We start from the raw sequence: 9,358 nt of genomic DNA, 5'->3' as shown, positions 1-9,358 counted from the left end.
TCATTCACTCATGGCAACAAAATGACCATGTTCTATTAAGAGAAAACATCTTCAGAAACCTAAGGAAGATTCAGCTTTTTCCATCGTAATTGGTGGAGTCTCAGTTAAGTTGACCCTTCTGTCCCAGGTAAAATGCACTATCATAAAAATCAATTATTTGTTGTTTCCCCTGACCTAGTCCGGAGTACTGTACCAAACATGTACAAATATCCTTAGGGCATGTTAATGAACCATAGGAAACTGACTACTGAAGATCACGTGGGAGAGGCCACACCTGGGATTCTAAGCTGTGAATCAACTGATCTTGAAGATCTGATCAGCTGGGGATATCTTGACAAAAATAGGACGGACGGAGCCGCGGCTCGAGAGGCTAACAGAGGCTAAGAGGTTTGCCACGCACTGCAAGGGAGCAGTGGACCAGACAGGAAGAGCGGACGGAATTACCACTAGACAGCCAAACCAGTAGGTAATTTACGGCTGGGGTGAGTACTTTCCCATTTATAGGAGGTAGGATTATATAAATAAGGGGTGTATCAATACAGTAATCCGGGTAGGGGATTCTTAAATAGGACCAGTTAATTACTTATATAAGATGGGCGGCCAGGAGATGTGCCAATACTGTGAGATGTGGGAATTTGTCGACACCATTGATGTAGATGATCCCTACAGCTGCAGTAAGTGTTTGAGGCTAGCGGAACTCGAGCTCCGCATTGATGAGCTGGAGACCCAACTTCATACGCTGCGGTACATCAGGGAGGGGGAGTATTACCTGGATGTTTTGTGCCAGGGGATGGTCACACCGACCAGTTTAACTAATTCAGTAGTTAGTGAGCAAGGAAAGGAAGGTGTGGCCATAAGCGAGGCAGGTAGGGGGAACCAGGAGGAGATGCGGCAGGAGCCACAGCCCTTGTCCCTGACGAGCATGACCGAGGCTCTTACTCAATGTGAGGACGGGATCAGGGGCTGTGGGAGGGATGAGCAACCTGGCTGCAGCACCGTGGATCAGGGGGCCATTCAAGAGGGGGGAGTTAGAAGAAATGCCGTTGTGATAGGGGATAGTATTATTCGGGGGGTAGATAAGGTTCTCTGCGGCCAGCAGAACATGTCCCGAAGGCTGTGTTGCCTACCCGGTGCTAGGGTTAAGGATATCTCTGCGATGCTGGAGAGAAATTTGCAGAGGGAGGGGGAGGATCCAGTGGTCGTGGTCCATGTGGGGACCAATGACATAGGAAGGACGAGGAAGGAGGATCTGCTGAAGGAGTTTGAGCAGTTAGGGAATAAATTAAAAAGCAGAACCTCGAGGGTACTGATCTCCGGATTGCTACCTGAGCCACGGGCCAAATCGGCGAGGGTACGTAAAATTAAAAAGCTGAATGCGTGGCTCAAAGACTGGTGTGGGAAAAATGGGTTTGGTTTCTTGGGCCACTGGCACCAGTACTGGGACAGGGGGGATCTGTTCTGTAAGGACGGACTTCACCTGAACGGTGCTGGGACTGGGGTCCTGGCAAATCATATAACTAGGGCAGTAGAGAGGTCTTTAAACTAAGTAGCGGGGGGGAGGTATCAAGGGGGGTAATAACGGCAGGGGTAGAGGAAATAGAGCAGGGTATCAGTGGGGAAACGGAAAATCAAAATGTGACAGGAGGATCCAGAATGTGTGAAGATAAAGCTCTAGATGTAAAAGGGGCAAAAACGGAAAGGAAGGGTAGTAAAAATCATCTGAAAGTGCTTTATCTAAATGCACGGAGTATTCGAAATAAGATAAATGAATTAACGGTGCAATTAAGTATATATAGTTATGATATCGTGGCCATTACGGAGACATGGCTGCAAGGGGATCAGGACTGGGAGTTAAATATAGAGGGGTACTCGACAATTAGAAAAGATAGACAGGAAAGAAAGGGAGGAGGGGTGGCCCTTTTAATAAGGGAGGGAATAACGGCAATAGAGAGGAAGGATATTGCGTTGAAGGATCAGGATAGTGAAACAGCTTGGGTACAGATAGAGAATAACAAGGGGAAAAAAACACTAGTGGGTGTAATTTATAGACCTCCAAATAGCTGTGACGCTGTTAGTCAGAACATAAATCTGCAAATAGTTGACGCATGTAAAAAGGGAACTGCTGTAATCATGGGGGACTTCAATTTTCATATTAATTGGGCAAACCAAACTGGGCAGGGTAGACTAGAGGAAGAGTTTATAGAATGTATTAGAGACGGGTTCCTAGAACAGTATGTCACAGAACCGACAAGGGGGGAGGCAATCTTGGATCTGGTCCTGTGTAATGAAGCAGGATTAATTAAAAATGTCATAGTTAGGGACTCGTTGGGAACAAGTGACCACAATATGGTCGAATTCCATATTCAAATAGAAGGGGAGCAGGTTGAAACTCAGGCTAGGGTGCTTAGTCTAAATAAGGGGGATTATGAAGGTATGAGGACTGAGCTGATCAAAGTTGACTGGGATAGCAGACTCAAGAATAAGACGGTACATGAGCAGTGGTGTACGTTTAAGGATCTACTGTATAACCTTCAAGAAAAATTTATTCCTATGAAGAAAAAAAGGGGTAAGGGTAAGAACAGTCAGCCATGGCTCAGTAAAACTATAAAGGATAGTATTCGGCTGAAGGCAAGGGCATATAAGGTAGCCAGAGATAGTGGGAGGGTAGAGGATTGGGAAGCATTTAAAGGTCAGCAAAAAATAACTAAGAGATTAATTAAGACGGGGAAAATAGACTATGAAAGGAATTTAGCGAACAACATAAAAACTAATAGTAAGAGTTTTTATAGCTATATAAAAAGAAAAAGGGTGGCTAAGGTGAACGTTGGTCCATTGGAGGGTGAGACTGGAGAGTTGTTGGTGGGGAACATGGAAATGGCAAAGGCATTAAACGAGTATTTTGTATCAGTCTTCACCATAGAAGACACAAAAAATATTCCAACGCTGGATAAACAGGGGGCGGTAGGAATGGAGGAGCTAAATACTATTAAGATCACCAAGGAGGTGGTATTAGGGAAATTAATGAGACTGAAGGAGGATAAATCCCCTGGGCCTGATGGATTACATCCAAGGGTCTTGAGGGAGATAGCGGTGGGGATTGTGGATGCATTGGTGATAATTTTCCAAAACTCCCTGGAGGCAGGAACGGTCCCAGTGGATTGGAAAATGGCCAATGTAACACCTATATTTAAAAAAGGAAGTAAACAGAAGGCGGGTAACTATAGACCGGTTAGTCTAACATCGGTGGTGGGTAAAATGTTAGAGACAATTATTAAAGAAACACTAACGGGGCACTTGGATAAACATGACTTCATCGGACAGAACCAGCATGGTTTTGTGAAGGGGAAGTCCTGTTTAACGAATCTGCTCGAATTCTTTGAGGAAGTAACAACCCGGGTGGATAAAGGGGAACCGGTGGATGTGGTATACTTGGACTTCCAAAAGGCTTTTGACAAAGTGCCACATAAGAGACTATTGCTAAAAATAAAAAATTATGGGATTGGGGGTAATATATTAGCATGGGTAGAGGATTGGCTAACAAATAGGAAGCAGAGAGTGGGGATAAATGGTTCATACTCGGGATGGCAACCGGTAACTAGCGGGGTTCCGCAAGGGTCGGTGCTGGGACCCCAGTTGTTCACAATTTATATAAATGATTTGGAGGAGGGAACCAAGTGTAATATATCAAAATTTGCGGACGATACAAAAATGGGAGGAAAAGTAGGGGATGAGGAGGATAGGAAGAGTCTGCAAAAGGATATAGATAAGCTAGGTGAGTGGGCAACAACTTGGCAGATGAAATTTAATACTAATAAATGTGAAGTCATTCACTTTGGGAAAAAAAATGATAGGGCAAGTTATTTTCTAAATGAGGAGGAGCTGCGTTGTAATGCAACGCAAAGGGATCTAGGGGTAGTAGTACATGAATCACTAAAAGTTAGTATGCAGGTGCAGCAAGCAATCAGGAAGGCCAATGGAGTTTTGGCCTTTATTGCTAGGGGGATTGAGTATAAAAACACGGAGGTCTTGCTGCAGCTGTACACAGTATTAGTGAGACCACATTTGGAATACTGTGTACAGTTCTGGGGTCCATACTTAAGAAAGGATGTACTAGCCCTGGAGGCAGTGCAGCGAAGGTTTACAAGATTAATTCCTGCAATGAGGGGATTGACATATGAGGAAAGGTTAAGTAGGCTGGAACTCTACTCTTTGGAGTTTAGAAGAATGAGAGGCGATCTCATTGAAACATATAAGATCGTGAGGGGCCTTGATCGGGTGGATGCACCGAGGATGTTCCCAATGATCGGGGAAACTAGAACTAGGGGACATAGTTGCAGAATAAGGGGGGGGCTCTTTTAAAACTGAGATGAGGAAGAACTTCTTCACCCAGAGGGTGGTTAATTTATGGAATTCACTGCCCCAGGGAGCAGTGGAAGCAGAAACGTTAAATATATTTAAGTCTAAAATAGATGTTTTTTTAGCTGCCAAGGGGATAAGGGGCTACGGGGAGAGGGCATGGATATGGACCTAGGTATGGTTAGTATAGTAAGACCTGAGTGATCTCCTGGACAAGTGTCGATTGCCTGGATTGGGGTCGGAGAGGAATTTCCCGGATTTTTTTCCCGAATTGGACCTGGGTTTTTATCCGTTTTTTTGCCTCCCCCAGGAGATCACGCGGTTCTTGGGGTGGAGAGGGGTGATAGCGGTATAAAGGGGAGGGTAGTGTCTTGTGTTCTGTGTCTTGTGTCTACTGTTTGTGGGTAAGTGTGTCTGTTTAGTGTTCAGCCATGAGCGAATGGCGGTGCGGGCTCGACGGACCGGGTGGTCTACTCTCGCACCTACTTTCTATGTTTCTATTGTTATATAAATTTAAAATGGCATCTTATCAACCATAGCTATTGAGTTCAACTATCTGGGAATACAAATTCAAAAGTAGAAATCTTAAGCATAAGGAAAAAATTAATAATCATAGAGCTATACAGCATGGAACCATGCCCTTCAGCCAACTTCCACATGCCGACCAAGATGCCACATCAATGCCAGCCCCACCTGCCCATGTTTCGCAAACATTTTCCAGCAAAAATGAAAATTGGCTGTGCAATATATAGTACCACAGACATTTGCTATGATGTAGGTAGCGTAAGCGAGTGCAAGCTCCATTGTGTTAGAAGAGAGAAAACTAAAAAGGGTTTAAATATCTTTGTTTTGGATGGATTCTTATAACTTACCACCAAGTCATACATACATTTCTCAGTTAATTAAATATTTTCTTCAATATAATGACTGTGCAGGTAAGTGCTAATGCATTACTTGCTGCCATTGTAAAGCAGATTCAAAGCTGCACATTTTTACACAGTGTACATCCTTTTAATGACCAATTACTTTTGCCTCAACAGGGTGATAATTTTACTCATAGTCCCAAACCACTCTCTTTAGGTGGGCAGAAAACCCTGTTTCTGTAATTCTGTATCTCTAAACTAAACTAAGTGCATTCACCCTATCCATTTCGCCTCATGATTTTATAAACCTTTATATGATCACCCTTTAGCATCCTGCAGGTAGTCGGTAAGGACTCCATAGTCAGGATCGAATCTGGGTTTCTGGCGCGGTAAGGCAACAACTCTACCACTGTACTGTCCTGTCATAGAATCATATTGCACAGAAACAGACCCCTTTAACGCAACACATCCACGTCGATCAAGATGCCCCATCTAAGCAATACCCAATTGCCTGCACATGGCATATATTCCTCTAAACCTTTCCTATCCATGTATCTGTCCAAATGTATTTTAGATGTTATAACCTGTGTGGGTCTGTATTTGGATCATACTTGCATTGTGGACCATCGGGGGGCGCCCGTAATGGCCACCTCGCCAGCAGTCTGTCGTCCCTTCTCTGTTTTTATTATTTTAAGTATGTCTTGAATGTTAGTTTTAATGTCTCTTGGTATGTTTTATGTGGGGGGTGTGGGGGAGGATCAGGGGAAACCTTTTTCAGTCACTTACCTCGACTGAGATGCGATTTTTCTCCGTGTTGCATCTCTGCCCCCCTTTGCAGCCTACAATGTGGAGTGGTGCGGCCTTTCCTGGAGACCGGCCCGGAGCTTCAAGTCACGGGTGCTGCGCGGACTTACCATCGCAGAGCCTGGGATCTTTTGCCGAGTACCGCCAGTGTTGGAGCTCCGACCGCAGGGGCTGTGGACTTTTAACACCGTGAAGCAGCGGTCTCCAGTAAGAAACGGCCGACTCAGGAGCTCCATAGTGTTCCGATCCTTCCTTACGACGGAGTTTCGATCATCCCGACGAGAGGGCTTGAACAGTGGACCGTCGGCAACGGCCCTGTTCAAAGGCCCTGACCATGGGTGAACAAAGGAGGAAGATGACTGAACTTTATTGCCTTCCATCACAGTGAGGAATGTTGATTCCACTGTGGTGGATGTTTATGTTAAACTTTATTTTATGTGCTGTGTGTATTTTTGCTTTTTACGTAGTATGGCTGTATGGTAACTCAAATTTCACTGTACCTTAATTGGTACATGTAACAATTAAATTGAATCTTGAATTTTGAATCGTGAACCTCAATTACTTCATCTGGCAGCACATTCCATATTCTCTGTGAAAACATTAACTCTCTGGATCCTATTAAATCTTTGCTCTCACTTTAAACCCTCTAATTCTTGATTCCCCTGCCCTTGGAAAAAGAGCACATTGGCGCAGCTGATGGAGTTGCTGTTTCAAAGCACCATAGACCCAGGTTTGATCCTGATTTCAGATGTTTTCTGTGTGGGGTTTGCATGTTCTCCCTGTGACCGCATAGGTTTCCTCCGGGTGCTCTGGTTTCCTCCCCCAATCACAAAGACATGCAGCTTTCTTGGTTAATTGGCCACTGTACAATTGCCCCTAAGGTGGAGGGAATGGACGAGAAAGTGGGATAACATAGAAATAGTGTGAACGAGTGATTGATGGTCGGCATGGACTCAGTGGGCCAAGGGCCTGTGTCCATGCTGCATCTCTAAACTAAACTGTGTGTATTCATCCTTTCTATTCCCCTCATGATTTTATTCACCTCCATTAGAGGCAACTCCGGTAGAGTTGCTGCCTCACGACGCCAGAGACCCGTGTTCAATCTTCTCTATGGGTGCTGTTTGTACTGTGTTTGTACGTTCTCCCCGTGACCACATGGGTTTTCTCCAGGTGCTCTGGTTTCCTCCCACATCCCAAAAACGTGCGGGATTATAAGTTAATTGGCTTGTAAATCATCCCTAGTGTGTAGGATAGTGTTAGTGTACGGGGATCGCTGGTTGGCACGGACTCGATGGGCTGAAAGGCCTGATTGCGTGCTGTATATCTAAACTAAACTGAAATCATCGTTTAGCACGCTGCACTCCAAGGAATAATCCAAGCCTGCCCAACCTTTCCCTACATCTCAGGCCTTCACAGTTGTGATGCTCACTTTCAGATAGCTGACCACATCATCTCTTCTGTCTTCATGTCTCTTCTTCAGGTGCCCAAATTCGACTTGATATTTATCATTCTATCCAGTGCTGGCTCTCTGGTCCACATATCCTCACAGCATATGCCATCATGATGAAATTATTTAACACTTAATACATAATAAATGTCTATCCTTCATAATGCTACTGCATTAGATTTATTTAGAAGAAATTTGGGACTGAATTGTCATACTGTTTGCTTTTTTTTGTATTGTTTTTTCAAATTATACAGAGGAATTGGAACACTTTCACAATAGTGATATATTTTACAATAATGTTATCTTTCTTCTTATAAAGTGAAAACACAAATATTTCTATCGCAAAATAAGTGTGATTCTAAAGGGCCTGTCCCACTTGGCCGTCATTTGCGCGCCATTTACGCGACCTGGTCGCGTGTGGGTAGCGCGGGATGGGCGCATGGAGTGGCGTGGAGGAGTGTGGAGTTGCGCGCGGTATTTCGTCCTGTATGAAATCTTCGCGCGCCACCGGCCTGTCGCATAAATGACGGCCAAGTGGGACAGGGTTACGTTTCGGGTCAAATGGGTGACGTTTCGTTTCGAGACCCTTCTTCAGACTGAAACATCATCCATTCCTTCTCTCCAGAGATGCTGCCGTTCCCGCTGAGTTACTCCTGCATTTTGTGTCTATCTTCAATTTAACCAGCATCTGCAGTTCCTTCCCACAGATTAATTTGGTCTGCAGCTTGCTACTTTCATTCACCTCTTTTTTGAATAGGGGCATTACATCTGACGACTGTCGCGCGTCAGTCACTACCGGCCTGTCGCGTAAATGACAGCCAAGTGGGACAGGCCCTTTAGTCCAGTATTTGAAGACAATCTTGCCAGAACTGGTGATCACTGACTGTTCCCCTTATTTTTCCTTTTAAAAAAAAGACAGGCACAATTCAAATGCCAATTATCACAAGAGGTATCCCATTGGTCTTTTACTTCTTTTGAAAAACCTTATGGTGAACAATAGAATCCAACTCTTAGTTTATTGACCAATAAACCACTTAAACAAGAATTCCTACAGTCATTCCAAAAATTGAATATCAGAAAGCAATCCCCTCTAGCTTAAACTTCATTTTAAGCCAGAAGGCAGAAATGCTTACTTTGTTGCCAAATACGTATCTGACCAACTGGCAAAATCTATTAATCTTGCTCTAAAGGAAAAAAAGGTCTAGATTAATTCCCAATTAATTCCAATTAAAACATTGGAAATCTTCTGCAGATTGTTCTGCATATTTCCAGTGATTTATAAGTTTACAATCTGCTCAGCACAACATAGGGCAGGAACAGAGACAATACTGACTGAATGTTAAACTATTTTTTAAACTTATCACAACTCTTGGAAACAGAAAAATTCTAACTGGTCAATAGTTTCTGAGGCCAAACTTGAATATCACTAAATTGTAACACCCTGAACTGTTCCATTGTTCTAGGATCAGTCATGGAAAGCTTATATCTGCAAGATCTGCATTTTCAAAGCCAAAGCCTGCATTCTAGAGCTTGGTGTTATTTCATGTGGTTGGTATGCCTAAAATTCAACCATGAAACATTCTGACACTAGGCCCAGAGAAAGTTTACATGTTTGAGGGTCAACTGCATAGAATGCCCAAACATATCTTCACTACATTATCAATATGAAGGGAAAACATATTTGTTTTGTTTTTTAAATCAGAAGGTAGCCAAGTTGTAGAAATGGTAAATTCTTATTCCAAGATGTAGCTAAATGTATCTTTAATACAAAAAAATGGTTTTGCCCCTCACTAGGTGTCCTTGAAAGAATAAGGCTTGGCTAAGAATAAATGATTGATTGATGATTGAAAGATACAGAATGGAAACAGGCCATTCGGGCCTGCTAGTC

This window comes from Amblyraja radiata, chromosome 23 (assembly GCF_010909765.2).
Source record: "Amblyraja radiata isolate CabotCenter1 chromosome 23, sAmbRad1.1.pri, whole genome shotgun sequence".
In the NCBI taxonomy this organism is placed as follows: Eukaryota; Metazoa; Chordata; class Chondrichthyes; order Rajiformes; family Rajidae; genus Amblyraja; species Amblyraja radiata.
The sequence above is the reverse complement of the archived record's forward strand: the minus strand, read 5'-3'. Positions refer to the sequence as shown.